Source organism: Oratosquilla oratoria, chromosome 1 (assembly GCF_046742065.1).
Source record: "Oratosquilla oratoria isolate Oo_2021 chromosome 1, ASM4674206v1, whole genome shotgun sequence".
NCBI classification, from domain to species: domain Eukaryota; kingdom Metazoa; phylum Arthropoda; class Malacostraca; order Stomatopoda; family Squillidae; genus Oratosquilla; species Oratosquilla oratoria.
In genome coordinates, this window is record NC_134777.1 from 7,850,957 (window position 1) to 7,871,476 (window position 20,520).

A 20,520-nucleotide genomic window follows, 5' to 3' on the forward strand; every position below is an offset into this window, starting at 1 on the left:
GCTGTGTCTTGCTGCATTGCTTCTGACCCAGGCAGTGATGGGTGGGGGTGGGTGTATGCTTTGTCTGGCTACCTCCTTTATAAGGCAGAAGAAGCCTCTTGGTATATACAGGTTTGGATGTTTGAAGTTGCTCTGTCATTACTGACAGCTGAAATAGATCTCAACTGAGGCCTCTGTAGCTCACTGCAGTGGCTTAATCCTGCTTGGTAAGAAGTGCATGTGAAGTGTTTTTTGGTATGTTGGAATGGTTGTGGTTGTGAATGAAGTCTGAAATCAGTGTAATCAGCTCAATCATACTGATTAGGTGTTAGCAAGTATATATAACATTGATCTACTGCACTTCTGATGTCCACTGTGGAGAGGGGTTGGAAAGCCATGAAAGTACTTTAGCACTTACCAGGGATCAAACCCAGGCCTTCTGTGTCCTGAGGCAGGAACGTTACCCACTGCACCATGCAGGTAGATATAGTTTTACATGTGATTACCTCAGCATTAATAGGGGTACTCTAAAGTTTCTCCTTATTTTCCATATCATTTACACATTTGCAGCACTAATACAAACATTTCATGAAGTCAGTTATGTCTTCCTGAATCTCCATTTGCAATTGACCCATTCACTGGTTTATTTAATAAACATGAGGCAAGTGAATGACAAAGAGAACTGAAAGTATAGACCTTGTACTTACTGTATTACCAGAAGAAGGAAAGAGTTATCAAGAATTAAATAAGACTGAAATACAAGTCCATTTCCAGAGGTGAGAAGTACAGTTGGAGCTAAAGTTCTGAGAACAGCTAGTATTGCTGAAGATTGATGTTGTTCCTCAGCATGGAAAGTTTACAATATATATGTGCAAAAACTCTAATTCATGTGATAGGTGGCAAACAAGAGCCAGCACTCCAACTCTGTTGGTCAAGAAGTTAGGGATGTCTGTGTGTAAGGTTGCAACATTACACAAAGGTTGTGCCATATATGAACTCTCATCTGGGAGGGTAATAGCTCTCAGTCACAAGTCCAATACATGATCCAAGACTGTGGTGGTTGACACACAGTAAGAGACAGGACCCAACGAGTGTTGCTTCTGTGCCTCTTTCCCGTGCAGTATACACGAGTGAATATCGCCCATCATATTCATCAGATAAATGTGGGTAAAAGTAAGGTGATGAGATGTACAAGGGGTGAAAGTGGCAGTAGACTGGAAGTGAGCATTAAGGGACAGCGACTGGAGGAAGTGGATAGTTTTAGATACTTGGGTGCAAATGTGGCAGGGAAAGGTGCAGTGAAAGTGGAGGTAGAATGTAGATTGAGAGAAGCGAGTAAATGCCTTGGTGGATTAAAGAGTGTAATGAGGAATAGACATTTGGGAATGGATGCTAAGAGGAGACTGTATGAAGGAGTGATTATGCCAACAACACTGTATGGGGCAGAAACATGGAACATAAGAGAAGAGGAGAGAAGGAGTTTGAATGTGTTTGAGATGAGGTATCTGAGAAGTATGATGGGGGTTACTAGGCTAGATAGAGTGAGAAATGAGGAGGTGAGGAGGAGAACAGGGGTGGAAAAGGAGCTGGGAGATAGGGTTGATGAAAGAATATTAGGATGGTTTGGACACATGGAAAGAATGAGTGAAGAAAGACTAGTAAAAGAGGTGTGGAGGGAGTGAACATGAGGGGACGTCCTAGGATGAGGTGGATGGATGGGGTGAAGGGGGCTCTGGGGAAGAGGGGAATGTCTGTTGAGGAAGGACGGGAGAGGACAGAAGACAGGGGTGAATGGAGAATGGTTGTATATGGATGATGTTGTGATAGCATGAGGTGGAATGAGCGGGTGGATGGGGGGTGAGGTAGTATGTGTGAGCAAAATTTGACGCAGCCCGAAGGGATTTCTCCCCGTCCTCTCATTTTATGCAATGGGGGGGCGGAGAGGGGGGGTCGCCGATTTAATGAAGCGGCCTTGCTGTGGATGTGCTGTGTCTTGCGACACTGCTTCTGACCCAGGGCAGTGGACAAGGTGCAGGGATGACCCGTCAATCAGGAGGTGCTAAGATAAGAGGGAGGGTGGAGGGGTGTGGAGTGTATTCAGGGGTGGAATGGATGGGATTGATTTTGTGTTTTTGTCGTTTTGGATACCCCCTTGTAAGGGGGAAAAAGCCTTGGTATATGTATGTATGTATATTCACTTTTACAAACGGGAACTGAAATAAATTAACTTCTCATAGGAAATATACACTCACTTCACACGTACAAAAATACGCCCACATACACAAACATATAACATTCTTCGTCTTCTAATAAAATCACTTTATTTCTAACTTTCTTACTACAACTCATTTCAGTTTACCTTGCACTAAAAAAAAAACGTGATTCTGTATTTCATTTCAATTAGGTCTACGACTATTTATCCCGCTTTCGTTGGTTAATATAGATGCAAGCCTCAGAACGCTGGACGTATTTGTCCTGGAGGCCCGGACGTTTCGACCTCACGAAATTGTCGGTCCCGGACGTTTCTGCCTCTTTTTTTTTTTTTTTTTTTCTTTCTTTCTTTTTTTATACACCCTATTAAAACCTGAAAAATAAGTTATTTTGCTTTATAACATAATATCAAATGGTATTTGGTATGTCGTTTTCATTATGTTGTATGCTACTACAACAGTGATGGAAAATTATATTGAGGAATACGTGAAGCCGTTTGAAAGAAGTTTATACCCAAGCGGGTCGTAAGCTGTCTACACTCGAGGTCTACAAATGGAATTGCGTACTAGCTTGAGTGAATGCGTCACTCCTGGAACGCTATGCTCATGGGTTACCATGTGTTTCTATAATCATAACTACTACATATACTCATGTCTAATGTACAGTTATTTACGATACATAAATTAAATGCAATTTAATTATGATATATACGCTAATGTAACTTATGGATCGGAATGGTGTGTGAATGATAGATAGATAGATAGACTTTATTTGGCAATAAATCATTGTACATGAAGTGCAAATAATGACAAGAACACATAGTTCGAAATAATAAATGTAAATTGCCGAGGATAACACAAAAAGCATGAACGCTTATTTCCATTGTTGTCCTCATCAGGTTATTATTCTACAGTAAGTCACACGGGCAAACATACATAGGGGGTTAATGCAATGTTACGTAAAATATAAATGTTACGGTAATATGTTTGTCTGTAGAGGAAAGAGGCTATTTATAACCTGTGGTAATTACCAGATATCGAGTATGTGTAATGCACTGGTTTATGTATGTACGCACGTATGTCTGTGTGTGTACGTATGTTTTTAGGTATGGAATGCATGGACTACAATTATTAACCAAGAGAACTGTGGCAATTGAAAGTCATTTGCTTTATCTTCTCTTTAATTCAGGCTGCACAGCAATTACAACAATGAATGACATCGAGCAAACGTGATGCGGCCTCCGGACAAAACTATTTCTGGCTGCGTTGTGTCCGGCGCCTCAATGTCTGCTACCTGCTGCGACAGCAACACCCCTCGTGGGGTCATTGACAGTCACAATGACGCGACATAAATACAGCGACAACTGCACACCCTGGTGGTGACGGTTGTAATGACATATCACACAACTACTAAGTATTTCAGCGGCTTTGACCCATCGTTTTTCGCTCATATTTCCGAAATAACTATTCACATCAGTATGATATATTAGCACAGCCTAATTCACACCCTGCCATAATTTTTGACGTTATAGTGCATTCACAAGTGTATTTAATTACGGCGTTTACTCTTGATATTAAGTGTGTCGTAGCCGACACCCGTGAAGTAAATCGAACAGGTGAAGTCGTGACGTCATCACAAACTACCTCGTGTATCCCAAATTCACTTGTTCGATTTACTTCACGGGTGTCGGCTACGACACACTTAATATCAAGAGTAAACACCGTAATTAAATACACTTGTGAATGCACTATAACGTCAAAAATTATGGCAGGGTGTGAATTAGGCTGTGCTAATATACCATGCTGATGTGAATGATTATTTCGGAAATATGAGCGAAAAACGATGGGTCAAAGCCGCTGAAATACTTAGTACACCTCCCCTAGATACTCTCATACTAATGTAACTCATTTACAACATAGTATACATACATCACGAACATCTGGTTACAATAAACACACGCGTACAAGAACAAACAACATACACAAGAATAGACAACAAAGGACAATACTCGTAATTTGAATTCGAAGAAATGGTCAACATAAAACCAACAGTCTTAAATACAACATAAGCGAGTAATTTGCTTCATTTCACGCGCAGACAGTTGTCTCTCCTCGTAATCTTGTGGTTCGGTGACATTGTCCTCCGGGTCCGACAACAGGTCGGGACGATCTAATGAGCAGCTCGTCAATCTACTAACAATTCATCGGTTGTCGTCCTTTCGGTGTGACGCTGGGGCGAAGGTCCCGCACGTACCTCTGGACACCACCTCATCAACTTGTCCGGACACTACCCACTTTGAGTTCTTAGGCTTAACCCACACTGCGTCGCCAATTCTACACTGGTTGCGTACAGGTTCGCCATAAATTCTGTTGGCTGGTCCACACCATGTATCGATACACCATGCTGGCAGGTGTTGACTGCACCAGGTCCTCCCTCGGTAGCATGTTGTGTAGGTACAGAGCTTCAGCGGTAGAACACTCTTTTCTGACCACTATCATCTTAACAGTTCGATGGTAGCGTTCCGCAATTCCATTACCAGATGCGACATACGCACACCTGAACCGGTGGATGATCCTCCATTGCTCTGCAAAGCTTCTAAAGTACCTACTACGAAATGCAATGTTATTGTCGAATAGTAGTTCGCATGGGACGCCCCTTTCAAAAAACAGCTATTCTATTTGCTGAACCACGCTGGCCGCGTTTTGTAATCTAAGCTGGTGCCTCACGGTAAACCTCGGAGGTCCATGGTCAATCAGCATCAGGTACGGAAGGGATGCGTAGGTCTCCTTGACATCCAATTCACCTGTTCGACAATTTTTAAGTGCGTGATCGATGGAACGACACAACTGGCAGTTAGGCACTACTTGCTGAACTTGTCTAGTGATAGCTCGGTCAACGCGATTGGAAAAGTACAGTGTGGTTCTCACACCCAAATAACCAGAATCGTGATGCACTTTTGCGATCCACCGGTGCTGATTCACCGCACATGCCACAACACGTGATGTATCACTATTCACCAATACCTCCGAATCGCTCTCTACATCATGATATGTTAGCCAGTTTTTGGGAACTTTGGTTAGCATATCAGCCCTATTTCCGTTGAGGACATTTTGTATACAGTTATATCTAAGTCATATTCATGGGAGATCATCTTGAAGGTATTTAGTCACCTACGAATAAGCATCTCTCCGGTAGCTTTTGTTCGTAATCTGGTCCTTCCGGTCAGGGAATCGGACAACCAACGGTAGACAGTGAAGGAATCTGTTGTGAGGCGCAGACGCGTCAGACGCCAAACGAGAACCATGATCAATCGTTTCAATGCAGCATCTAATTCTATCATGTTTGTATGAAGAAACTCGCCTTATCGCAAATAACAAGCGTTTCCCACAATTTCAACATCCATTTCAATCGCGACACCCAATGCAACAGAACTGGCGTCATACTACCCAAGATCTAAGAATATAAGGTCTAACCACTTCCGACCGAATTTCGAGGGAGTTGGCGCAGCGGGCCCGTGAACGTCACCTGGCTGTTCAAAGTGGGGTTGGCGGGTCCTATAGCTGTCAGTTGAAGCTGGTGCGTCGTTTGGAAAAGACGTTGCTTTCGCTCGCACCGCTCCACGCAATTAGTTATATTCTGACAAATATTATATAAAATATATATAAATATATATAAAATATTATAGTTCCTGTCTATATATATGAATATATAATATATATGATATATAATATATATATATATATATATATATATATATATATATATATATATATATATATATATAATATAAAATATAGTTCCTGTCTTCCTTGGCGTTTCACAGTTTTCTTCAGTGTTTCACAAAGAGAAAATGGACCCAGCCTAATGACGTCAGAAGCTGCGCAGAAGAATTCAAACGGTCTGACCTGTATATTTAGACCTTGATACTACCTCACCCACCGCTGTGTCATCAGTCATTGATCTTCATCATTGAGCCTTCATCCCCAACTTCATTATCCCAGGTCTTAGTGGGGCAGTAGCCTTTCTTTTGAAAAACAATGTTGCAACTCGCAACCAACCGCATACTACTAAGATGGTCAGTAGTTACCCACGCCACGAAAACAAGGACTTCTTTGTCAACGATCCGGGCGCCTCTTGAATCTTGTTATCCCTGCGCCATTTTAAACCCTGTCAGTCTATCTGCACTTGTAGCCTCGATACACGAGTTACATCTCCGACACGTTGAACCACGTCAGCTGTCACGATGTCCTCGCCCACGAAAACATCGTCCACATGCGCTGACGCGGCTCGCGTTATATCATCGTTTTGGTTCAGAACCTTAATGCCGATTGCTTTCATTACCGTGAGGGCAACACTAAGGCTAAACCTCAATCTGGTTAGGCAGAACCATTTATTTTTAAAGATGACAGTCTGGTAGGGCCACAGAGAAGAATATACACCTATTTACAGATAGCCCTTCCGCAGGTCGACTAACGCTCCTTCGCGTTCCATTCGTCCCCATTCTTGTAGTTTATCAGCGCACACGTCTGAATCTGCAGTACGATTCTCCAGATGAGAATTTTATTTTCTGTGATCCAGTACTAGCCTTATTTCCCTCCTTATGCTTACGAACAACTGCCATTAAGGGAATTAGTCCTTTCTGAACGCATTTTCATCATACAAGCAAACCACTTTTTTTTCGATCTCCGAGTCGAATTCGCACCGTATCTCCCGGCCAAGATCTAAGAATATAAGGTCTAACCACTTCCGACCGAATTTCGAGGGAGTTGGCGCAGCGGGCCCGTGAACGTCACCTGGCTGTTCAAAGTGGGGTTAGCGGGTCCTATAGCTGTCAGTTGAAGCTGGTCCGTCGTTCGAAAATGACGTCGCCTTCGCTCGCATCGCTCCACGCAATTAGTTATATTCTGACAAATATTATATAAAATATATATATAAATATATATAAAATATTATAGTTCCTGTCTATATATATGAATATATAATATATATGATATATAATATATATATATATATAAAATATTATAGTTCCTGTCTTCCTTGGCGTTTCACAGTTTTCTTCAGTGTATCACAAAGAGAAAATGGACTCAGCCAAATGACGTCAGAAGCTGCGCAGAAGAATGTAAACGGTCTGACCTGTATATTTAGACCTTGCTCCCGGCCAGGCGTTTTATTTTCGGTCCGCACCCACTCCACTGTCCATGCCTTGGACACGCTGTCAAAATACACCTTGAAATTCTCTTGTAACACCTCGATGTTTTCCACATCGTCAATTGCTGTACTACACACGCTCTTTTGGCTACTGAGTTCCACTTCGTTGGAAGAACGAACCGTAACTCTTCCTGCAGCCGTAATGATTCATCAAAATGACGTCAAAATCCAGCAACCTATTGGCACGTCCTGTACTTCCACGCGTATTTGTCCCACACCTTCACATATTTGTCGCTGTCCGCTAACAGTCACCACATCTACAGCTTTTTAGCTCTAATGCGCACAACACAAAACATGAGCAATACTTGTTGAACAACCGGTGTCTACTAGGACAATTTTTTTGAACAGCGTTTCCCGGACACGATGCAGCGACATGCCCCGTTTCTCCACAGCTGTAACGGTTGACGCGGCCACTGCGATATCTTCTTTGCCGCATCCTTTCCAGGCAATCTCAGGCCAAGTGATTCAGTAGGCCGCAGTTGTAGCAGGTATTCTTATGTCGCGGTTAAGGAAAAGGTAACTGTATGGCCATCAATGAGTGACATGAAATGTTAAACGGCTAGACAAGCAGCCAATAGTTCTTGGTCGTAGGTAGGGTAGGTACGTTGTGTGTCCGAGAGTTTATTTGAGTAGAAATCCCAGTGGCGTTGGCTCGCCGTGTGTGACCTGATAGAGGACGGCACGAACTCCTAGATTTGAACTGTCAGTCACGAGATATAGTCTTGGTGTGAGTGAGGGGCAGGCTATAGTAGGGCAGTCCAGTAAAGCCTGCTTCAAATTGTTGAATTAGTCCTTTGCTGCGTCTGTCCAAATGAGACACTTGGAAGATTTATACTTTCCGAGAAGTTCAGTAACGGGATAAGCTACAGTAACAAAGTTAGGGATCATTGATCTACGGAACTTTATCATGCCCATAAAACGGCGCTAAGTCGGTGTAGTCTGCTGCAAAGGGAAGTTCAAAATAGCTGTAACATGCTAACTAAGCGGCTGAATCCCTTTTGAGCTAATCTCATAACCAAGAAAAGTAAGTTCTGACTTGAAGAATTCACATTCACCGAGGGAAAGTTTCATATTATTGTTAACCAAAATATAAAAGGATAGTTTGAACATCAGTGATATGGTCATCAAGGGTCTCGCTTGCAACCAAGATGTCGTCTAGGTAAGTAAAGTGTTGTTTACATTATTAACAAGAATTGCATCTATGAAGCGCTGAAAGTTAGAACCTGCATTCTTAAGACCATATGGCATATATAGAAATTCAAATAGCCCAAATGGTGTGCGTACCACAGTTTTAGGTATATCCTGTTAAGAGACAGGACTCTGCAGATATGCACGTTGTAAGTCTGAAAATATATATTTTATCCAGTGACATGGTGAGAGAGGGCAAGTGCGGTATTGTCATTTACAGTTCCGTTATTTAGACCTCGGTAATCTCCGCAAGGTCACCAGGAATGTGATTCTGTTTTTGGAACCAAATGAAGTGGGATGCCCGAGGTGAACTGGAACGACGAACAATTCCAGGAGCAAAAATTGAAACTCGTCCTTAGCAAAATTGAGCTTCTCACCCGTCAATGGTCTTGCCATAGATTATTTTGGGGCGGAGTCGCCCATATCTATAAGGTGATGTATCGCACTGGCTATTCATACCTTCACGGTGCGCAGCTCCTTGTTTTCCAATTTATCCGTACCGTTGTAAACAGCCAATGGGAGAGCTTCTTTCCTGCAGTGTCTTGTTCGGAATGAACTGATCACCCGCCGCGCCATTATTAGTCTCGGCATTGTCAGGTGTAGACTCCGCTGTGCTCCTTCAGATTTGTGATGACATGGTTGCCTATATATTCATATTTTTTACATACAATTGGCGATATTTTAGTTGACATTTGACATGTTATAACGATTAGGCCAGTAGACATGTATTTCTTATTTCACATAAATTTGCTTGCAATTTGTTGTAGATCATTATATGAAACAGACACTCGTATCTAGTGCACGGTCGAGATGAGTGCATCTCTGTGCACAAGACAGACGTGCACATGCATGCACGACGCATGACATATGATCATCTGATTAGCATATTATACGTTTCTTGTAGCATGGACGTTTTGTAATACACAGGTTAGGTACCGTCGCGGTGGAAATAGCCCCGCAAATTTACTCATGCTCACCGTGACGGCATAGGCTACTGTTGCGGTACGAATATCCCCGCTAGTTTTACTCAAGATCTAAGAATATAAGGTCTAACCACTTCCGACCGAATTTCGAGGGAGTTGGCGCAGCGGGCCCGTGAACGTCACCTGGCTGTTCAAAGTGGGGTTCGCGGGCCCTACAGCTGTCAGTTGAAGCTGGCGCGTCGTCCGGGAATGTCGTTACCTTCGCTCGCACCGCTCCACGCAATTAGTTATATTCTGACAAATATTATATAAAATATATATATAATATATAAAATATTATAGTTCCTGTCCATATATATGAATATATAATATATAATATATATATATATATATATATATATAATATATATATATAATATTATAGTTCCTGTCTTCCTTGGCGTTTCACATTTTTCTTCAGTGTTTCACAAAGAGAAAACGGACCCAGCCTAATGACGTCAGAAGCTGCGCACAATAATTCAAACGGTCTGACCTGTATATTTAGACCTTGGTTTTAATATGCGAACCGTGACGGTACCTTCGATCATGCTTCATCGAACTGTTCGCACATAAGAACACAACACGAGAATAAAAGAGACTGCAAGAGACCATAAGACCTACAATAGGCAGCTCCATATCCATCATCACCTGTCATCCCCATCCAAAAAGTAGTCTAACCGTTTCTTAAAACAACTGATAGTTTCAGCGCTTACCACATGTTTAAGTCCATTCCATTCGTTGACCACTCTATTGGTAAACCAATTCTTACCTATTTCCCTCTTAAATCTAAAATTGTCCAATTTAGATCCATTACTGTGAGCCCTGCCCTGTTGTCTTAATATGATGACTTTGTCTGCATTACTCTTGTAAACCCTTGATCCACTTGAACGCTCTATTAGATCACCCCACACTCTGCTTCTTTCCAGAGAGTGTAAGTTAAGGTGCCTAAGCCTCTCTTCGTAAGGCAAATTTCTGAGTCCATGTATCATTTTGGTCATTCTTCTCTGTACTGATTTGATGTCCATTCTGTAGGACGGAGACCAAAACTGTACCGCATAGTCAAAGATGGGTCTAGCTATCGCTAGATAGAGTTTGATAATTGCCTCTGCACTTTGTTCGTTACCGTCCTAGCAATGAAACCTAATGATCTGTTAGCTCTATTCCTGGCGCTAATACACTGTTTCCTGGTTTAAAGGTCCGGACTCACTAGAACTCCCAAGTCTCGCACTCAGTTTTCTCCAAAAGCGTGTTATCTAAGCTGTATCTATTTTCGGGGTTGTGTAGCCCTACGTTTAATACGCTACACTTAAAGATGTTGAAGTTAATTTGCCATTTCACCGACCATGTTAACAATTTGTTAAGTTCATCCTGCAGAATTTCTGCGTCGTCTCCTGGCCTAAGCAGGCGTCCTATTTTAGTGTCGTCCGCAAACTTACTAACATCACTATTTATCCCATCGTCTAAGTCGTTTATGTACATAATGATCAACAAGGGACCCAAAACCGAGCCCTGGGGGACCCCACTAGTAACAATACCCCACCTGGATTTTACTCCATTTATGGTGACCCTATTTTAGTGTCGTCCGCAAACTTACTAACATCACTATTTATCCCATCGTCTAAGTCGTTTATGTACATAATGATCAACAAGGGACCCAAAACCGAGCCCTGGGGGACCCCGCTAGTAACATTGCCCCACCTAGATTTTATTCCATTTATGGTGACCCGCTGTTTTCTGTTATTGATCAGAGGTCTAATCCATTCTAACACTTTTCCTCCTATGCCATGGGCTTTGATTTTTAGTAGTCTCTGGTGTGGCACCTTGTCGAACGCTTTCCTAAAGTCAAGGTAAATAACATCGTAATTATCATTGTTATCTGACGCCTTATATACTTTAGTGTAAAAGAATAGAAGATTAGTCACACATTACTTACCCTTGGAGAAACCATGCTGTGTGTCACGAATTAAATTATGTCTCGATGTGTTCTCTGATTCTATTTACTATTATTGATTCAACCATTTTACCTATAACTGATGTCAAACTGATTGGCCTATAGTTGCATATAGATTTATATCCCTTCTTAAAAACAGGAGCAACGTTTGCCTGCCCCCAAGCTGTAGCCACAAAACCAGTGTCTACCGATTTATTAAATATTTCTGTTAACTGGTTGCAGATTTCAAACTTACACTCATTTAGCACTCTCGGAAAAAAAATTCGGCAGAGAAAGTACGAAGTACAAAATTAATAAATACATAAATGCTCCAAAGCTACAAATGACCCAATCAAAAGAAGGACTATGCAGATTAAAGTATAAGAGACGAAATAGAGAAGCAGAACTAAAGATTATCAACAAAAGGCGGAGATTAGAGGTAAGAAAAATAAATTGAATATAGGAAACTATTAGAAAAGGTAAAAATATTAAAGAGGACGAACACAGACTAACTTTACCTAGTTGTATTTACCTAGTTGTATTTTGCGGGAAGGGGAGCTATGCTCGTGTTGTCCCGCCTTTGTATCTTGCAGTGTCTAGTTTGTTTTTAAACTCATGAATGGTTTTTGCGCATACTATTTCATTGTCCAGTTTGTTCCAAGTGTCCAAAACTCTATGAGGAAAACTGTTTTTCTTCAGTTCTCTTCTATAGCTATGTTTTTTTATTTTCTTTCCATGTCCTCTTGTGTTTCTTTTGTCCCAGTTAAGTAAGTTCTCACTATCGAGTACCTCTGTGCCTTTCATGATTCTGTAGATGGTCAATAGGTCACCTCTCTCTCTTCTTTGCTCCAGTGTCGGTAACTCCAGTTTAGCCAATCTCTCTTCGTATGATAGGTTTGCAAGTGCAGGTGCCATTTTTGTAGCTGCTCTTTGGATTCTTTCTATTTTCTTTATATTCTTTTTGGTACTGGGGGACCACAATGTCGCTGCATACTCTAATCTAGGCCTTATCAATGTAACCAATATTTTTTTCATCATGTCTTCGTCCAAGTATGTAAACGCCACTTTTATTGATCTTAGCAAATTGTAAGTCTCCCCGACAATTTTGTTAATCTGTATATCATAGGACAGGTCGTTCGTGATAATTACTCCCAAATCTTTTTCGGATCCTACTTTCTTTACTTCTTTGGTTCCAATTGTATATTTTCCTGATATTCTGTTTTTGCTTTTTCCAAACTCCATTATGCTACACTTCTTAGTATTAAAGTCCACTTCCCATTTCTGACTCCAGTTCCATACCCTATTTAGGTCTTCTTGCAGTGCTTCACAGTCCTCATCAGTTTCTATTTTCCTTAGCAGTTTGGCGTCATCGGCAAAGAAGCTCATGTAGCAGTTCACGTCCTCATCCATGTCATTCATATAGATAGCAAACATTATTGGTGCCAGCACAGATCCTTGCGGTACTCCACTGATCACCTCTTTCCAGTCTGAATATTTTTCTCTGAGCACTACTCTCATCTTTCTACCAGTCAGAAAGTCCTCTATCCATTTTAGTAGGTTTCCCTGTATTCCTCCTATGTGTTCCAGTTTTTTTAGTAGTTTTCTGTGTGGTACTTTGTCAAAGGCTTTTTGCAAGTCTAGGAATGCACAATCAGCCCATCCATTTCTTTCTTGCACTATGTCTATTAGTCTTGAGTAAAAGCATATTAAGTTTGTGGAGCATGATCTTCCTTGTCTGAATCCGAATTGTCTTGGGTTTAATATGTCATTGTCTTCCAGATGTTTTACCCATCTATTCTTGATTATTTTCTCACAAATTTTGGCAATGGTGCTTGTTAGTGATACTGGCCTATAGTTGGTGGGTTCTTCTTTGTTTCCTCCTTTGTGTATTGGTACAATGTTAGCGTTTTTCCAGTCCTCGGGTATCTTTCCTTCTTTGAGTGAGCTGTTTATTAAGATGTGTATTTTGTCTGTTAGTTCTTCTTTGCACTCCTTTAGAATCCAATTTGCAATACCGTCCGGGCCATGTGATTTTCTGACATCCAGCCTTGATAAATGTTCTGATATTTCCTTTAGTGATGCTGTAAACTCATTCATGAGGGGAGATTTCTTGTTTTCGTCTATGTCACAATTCGGTATTTTCTCTCTGGTGAAAACAGATTTAAAGTGATTGTTCATGACTTCGGCCATCTCTAAATCTTCTGTGTATTCTATGTTTCCTTGGCATAGTTTCACCAATTCCTGTTTGTTTTTAAGTTTACCATTCACATACCGATAGAATAGTTTGGGTTGCTCTTTGCATTTGTCTATAATATCCTTCTCATGGTTCCTTTTCTCCTCTCTTCTCACATTAACATACTCATTTCTATAGTTAACATAAATTTGCCATTTGCTTTGTTTTTTGTCTTTTCTCCACTTTTTCCAAGCTTTGTCCCTTCTGTCTTTTGCCTCACTGCATCTTTTGTTGAACCAACATTTAATGTACTCTCTCTCTCGCTTTTGTCTTGGTACATGCCTGTTTACCCCTTCATTGTAGTTTTCCATCAATATATTCCATTTCTCTTCCACTGCTGTTTCTTCCCTGTAAAATATTTCCCAGTTTGCATTCCGGAAGAATGTCTTTAGTTTTGTAAAGTCTGTTTTGTTGTACCTCAGTCTTCCTTTCCTATGCTTTTCGTTCCTCTCTATGTCTATTTCTTCCTTTAGTATAGTTTCGATGAGTACATGGTCACTCTTTCCAATTGGTGTCTCATACTGGACTTTATGCACTATTTCAGGCTCTGTTGTAAATATTAGATCTAGTTTCGATGGCTCTTCATTATTTCTGTACCTTGTGTTTTCATGGACCCATTGGGTCATTGTGTACTCCATGGTCATATCTAGCAGTACATTGCCCCACGAGTCATCTCCTCCTTGCACTGTCATGCTGTCCCAACAGATTTCTTTGCAATTGAAGTCCCCCATAACTACCAGATTACCCTTACCCATTAGTATCTCATTGAGTGATTTTCTTGTGTCATCTAGCATTTTTTTATGTTCAATTTCTTTCCAAGCGCTTGTTTTTGGAGGCACATAAGTCACCACAAACTTTCTACTCTTCATATTCTTGCCTTCGACTTTTATCATGATCAATTCAGCATTACCTTTGCCCTCTGCAATCTTTGTCACCTTTAGGTCTTTCTTGGCCAAGAACATGATTCCCCCTCCCTGTTTCTTGTCCCTGTTTTTTATCCAGTAGTTGTATAAACCTTGTCCGATAACAGTGGATGGTATTTCACCTCTTAGTTTAGTCTCTACAATTCCCATTATGTCTGGTTTTGCTTCTAACAGATAATCATTGAGTTCGTTCAGTCCCGAAATTAGTCCGTCAATGTTGGTATAGGCCACTTTTAATTTTCTTCCTTCTCCCTGGTTTCTTCTTCCCTTGTTTTGTTCGTTTTGAAGCGCCATTGTCTTAATCTCAAGTCTATTACTCTCCACTGGAATTCTTTGCATTCTGTCTCCGATCTTTTCAAGTTTTTTTCCTTTGCTTCTTCTCTTAGCGCCCTTTCTTTTTCTAATTCCTCAGTACTCATTTCTCTTTTTATCCATATCTTATTGTATTTTTCACTCTTTGCCAAGTTACCTACTTTTTCAAATATGTCTTCTACTACCACTTGTGACCTTAGTTTTATCTTTAGAGGTCGATTCCTATCCTTAGTATAGCGACCAATTCTGTAAGTCTCTTCTAAGTCTGTGCCTGAATCACTATCTCCCCCCTGAATTTCATTAAGGATTTCTACTGCTGTCTCTTTTTCTTCTTTTTCTCTCATGTACCTCGCCAATCCTTGTTTTTCTTTAAGCCCATAAACCACAATACATTTCTTCCTATCTACTGTGTCCCTGACCCAGTTTGCTTTTTCGTTAATCACTTGAATGATTGTGTCTTTTGCATTATCTTGCATTTGCTGCTTGACTATTTCTTTGAAAGCAATTTCTTTATTTTCAATATTTTCTTTCCACTTCTTAATTTCCTGGATACTGTCCCCACCTAAGTTTTCTTCGATCTTTTGTGTCAATTCTTGGAATTTGTTGTTCACTTCTTGCTTTAGATTTTCGCTATTATTATCATTAGTTTTCTTCTTTTCATTTTCATTCTTCAGTTCATTTATGTCTCTTTTCATTTCTTTAATTTCGTTTGTAAGATCCAAGTTAGCTTTTTTCAGGTCAGAAATTTCGTGGTTAGTCTTAGATAAACAATCAATTAAACCAATGACCTCTTTTCTTAAGTCCATGATTTCATTTTCCCACCGAGTCCTATTTTTGCTCATCTCTCTCTCTATCTCTAATAATCTACTTAAGTTCTTTCTTTCGTACTTACCAAACCCTAAGAAGTCATTGTCGTAACACGTGGCGCTTTGTTCATTGTTTACATCGCGGTTCGGTGGATTGCCTCCAGATGGCTCTGATTCGCAACTGGCTTTCGAGCCGTTTTCATTCATTTTTGCTAATTTCGAGTTAACACAATTAACTAGCACTGCATAGATACCATTTCGGGCACTCACATTCACTCCCCACCCCTACAGTACAAACCAGGTTTTCCTTTTTCGTTGTAAATCCTCTCCTTCTTGGTCGCGCGACGACGAGCGACGACGAGCGGTGTTGCTTCGATGAGCGTGTGTGGCAGTAAATGATGTTTTTAAAAAATAGAGATTAAGAAATCATCAAATGGAGAGACAGAACGATAGAAATAGTTTAGGAATTTTACCAAGAGTTCTACTCGCCAAGACCGTTGTTGAGTCAGTAAATTAATCTGTAGACATTAGTAGCGTACAAGTTACAAATAAAGAAGTAGCGGTAAATCTAAAAAATACGAAACGAAGAAAAGCACCTGGGGAAGATGGTATACTGATAGATCTTCTAAAAGACGCAGGGAAAGAAGTTAATTTAGATTAGCTCAGTCGTACATCCAGTGTTTACGTCACGAATGTTTCTGAATAATGGTGAAATGCTATACCGATTTTACTTCATAAAAAGGAGACCATAAAGGCTTTAGTAATTACAGACCGATTAGCATGTTATCAGATGTATATAAAGTATGTTCCAAGATCCTTACAAATAGACTAAGTAAAGTTTTAGATGAGAACCAAGAGAACAGGTAGGCTTTAGAAGCAGATATTTTGCTCTAGACCAGGGGTTCTCAACCTTTTTCCCGTTTTCTACTAACCCCAGAATTATCAGACCATCGTCCCGTACTCCCACCAACATGACAAAGAATGTAGAATGGTAATTTATCGAGGCTAATTAAATATACAACGGTACCGCAGTGGATGTAAAATGGTTCAAATTGTAATGACTGTTTATCAGTTAAGCATTAACATCAAATCAATGTACAGTGATACTACACACGCAGATTTAAGTTTTTAAGCAATCTTTCGCTAATCATTTACGTACCTCTGTAAACTGTCCCGTGAACACCCCAGGGGTTCGCAAACCCCAGGCTGAGAAACCTTGCTCTAGACCATTTACAAACGATGAATCAACTAATCAAGAACACGACGGATTTCAATATACATCTTTGTTTAGCTTTTGTAGATTGCGAGATTTTTGACTCGGTAGAACAATAACAATACTAAACTTTCTACGCAAGCAGGGTGCAAACGAACATGCAAGGGTTCTAGAAAAAATATTATGCAAAAGGTATCGCTGTAATTTATAAAGATACAGAAAAGATCAAGATCAAGAAAAGAATATGGCAAGGCAATACTGTTTCACTAAACTATTTACAGCTTGCTTGGATGAGATTTTCAGAGGGTTGAATTGGGTGGAATAAGGTTTTGAGATTAATGGTAAATATTTCAGTCACTTAAGATTGGCGGGTGACATTATTCTTATTTCAGGAAAAACATAAGACTTGCAAGATATACTGAATGATCTGAACAAGGAGTCTCAAAGTAGATTTAAAGATGAATAAGAGTAAAACCATAGTAATGTTCAACATGAAAGCTCAAATTAAAAGAGATTTTAGTCGATGAGGAGTGTAATTATTTAAGCCAGATGGTGAAAATAACTAAAGATCATGATGGTGAAATGAAAAAGCGTATTGCAATTGGCTGGGAAATGTTTGATAAGTACAAGATCATGAGAGGCTTTACCTTTATATATGAAACATGAAGTCTACAATCAATGTACAATCCCGGTCTTCAATTACCAGTTGGAGTTGGGGTGGAAGTGGAGGGGATGGAGTCACAGGCGGAAGAAGTGCAGGTGATTGAGGTGGATGAGCCAAATCAAATCTGGGCATTCCAGTTGGATCGTCGTCTCCTAAAGTTCCAACCATATTGCCTTGGTGCTTACGGGCAGTGTGCTGCCGAATGTAAGCAATATTAAAGCAGATAAGTCTTGGACATTAAATACCATAAAGAAAATGAAGATCTATACTTTCAGCATGAGAACCCTCTCAGAAGACCACAGGCGGAGAGTTTCATGGAAGAATTGGACATCAGATGCGACATGGCGGAGACGTTGGTGCAATCTTATTTGAATAATGTAAACCAAGATCTAAGAATATAAGGTCTAACCACTTCCGACCGAATTTCGAGGGAGTTGGCGCAGCGGGCCCGTGAACGTCACCTGGCTGTTCAAAGTGGGGTTAGCGGGTCCTATAGCTGTCAGTTGAAGTTGGTCCGTCGTTCGAAAATGACGTCGCCTTCGCTCGCACCGCTCCACTCAATTAGTTATATTCTGACAAATATTATATAAAATATATATAAAATATTATAGTTCCTGTCTATATATATGAATATATGATATATAATATATATATAATATAAAATATTATAGTTCCTGTCTTCCTTGGCGTTTCACAGTTTTCTTCAGTGTATCACAAAGAGAAAATGGACGCATCCAAAAGACGTCAGAAGCTGCGCAGAACTGCTCCAGCGGTTAGACCTGTTTACTTAGACCTTGATGTAAACAAGAAAGTGTACGAGCGGGAAATACCGGGAAGAGAGGACTGGTGAGATGCCATTTGCGGTAAGGCCACCGAATTGCACTTCCTTCAACCCTACGGAGGGCAGCATCCTCTTTTCATATATAGCATATCATCTACTAAAGAAATTGTATTGTGACCATTGTCGAGTCTTCAGGTCCACCACGATACAACTAAAATCCTGGAAGTTAGCAGGTGTGCTAACGATCCAGAAAGGGAACATCATATTGCTCCCTCTCTAACGACTTGCCCAGTCTGCTCTTAAACACAGTGTATTTGCTTGAATAACAGTCTCCGTTAAGGCATTCCTGTCATCCACTACTCTGCTGCTAAAGACATCGTGTCTCACCTCTAAACGACCTCTTGGTTTAGATTAGCTTCATGCTATGCTCCCTACCTCCACCCCACCCCGGCCTGGTGACTGGAAGAACACAATCCGGCGGGCCCACTCTATCAATGTCCCTAAGGATCTTGAATACCTGAATTAAGTCACCTATTCTCCTCCAGTAGTGCAAAGAGGGCAGTTTCAGGATCCTATGTCGTTCCGTGTACCTGAGTCCCCCAGATCTTCCTCATATCAATTCATGTTCCATATCTAACGACTTAAGCTGTACGTACATATTTAAAAAGAAACTGACGAAGGCGATGGAAGCAAAGCTAAGGAGTGTGCAGAGAGATCAGTGATAGGAATGGCGCTGAAAGAAAGAGAACAAGTTTGGTGAGAGAGCAGGCTAGGGTGGACTATATTATGGAGGTGGTAAATGAGAGGAAGTGGAATTGGGCGATGAAGGAAGTTGATCAGAGAACTTGCATTAAACTCGTCTCGCATTGATGCTATCACAAGAAAGTTTCACATACAGAGGACAAACATCATAATGACGCCCTTAAAAAACGTGTATAAGCAAAACTGCCTAAGTATATATGAATTCAGCCGTTATGTGATGTAAATTCTTAATTCTATTGATAGTGTGTTTTGTTTTTGTTTTTTACTTTGAGCTCATCGGTCCAAGGGATAGAATACTGCCGTTTACAAGAATTTCTAACTTACTCTGCTCGTTATGCATAAGATTGTTGGCTGTTGGTGTGTAATGTTGAAGTGTTTTTTTAGGTGTGATTCGGTTATATTTTCAAGAAAGGGGGTGAATCTATCCCTAATCCTTCCATCAATCAGTTTGTCAGTCCTTACTCCATTGGCGCAACCATTTGCATCGATAGTAAACCGTTGTGGATATTGCCACCACAGGACCTAAAATAAACAAATAAGCATGTAATGAAAACCATCTTCCCAAGCAAGGAAGTAAACAAATGGGATAAATTGCCACCAGAAGTGGCGTGCTCTGTCAGCCTCTTAAAGTTACTAAGAGTAACCGCATATCTTAGGAATTATTTCAGTTCAAAATTATGAAAACGTTTTCATGCGTACGGGCGCACGCGTCGGTGGCACAGTCGGATTGTCAAATTACCATGATCATATTTCGTCGCTGATTATCAATTAGCCTTTATCCTTGAGGGCAAAGCAAATGTGACGAGGTTAAGCGGAAGCATAGATATGTTCAAAGAGATATTTAAGAACGATTGCACAAAGAAGGGATGTGAACAGTGAGAACGCACAATTAAGTTCTAAATTCCCGAACAGTTTTTAGAGGATGCAAATTTCACATTTGCATTTACTCTAGAATTCAAAGTTTCCAATAATAATATAGAAATTCCATTCTATTCTCAACCCAAGTGCAAGTTACAACGATATATCGTGTCATTTTAAATCTGCAGACATGTGAAATTAGTATACCGTAGATTGGTATACGTAAGATTGATGTTTATAAGATTATATACCGCATGTCCATTTTTCGGAGTTCACTGTCACAGATAGGTAGAGATAATAGAAATAATCCACTGCAAAATTACCGAAAGAAATACAGAGGTCGGCTAACTTGGAACCGATTGACCAATTCCACTCCAGGCCAACTATGTTTACGGGCATGTGCTTAAAATACAACAAAATATAAATAATTTCAATACTCTGAAAATAAATTCATGCCGAAATACCCACAAAAACAAATACACGTACACAC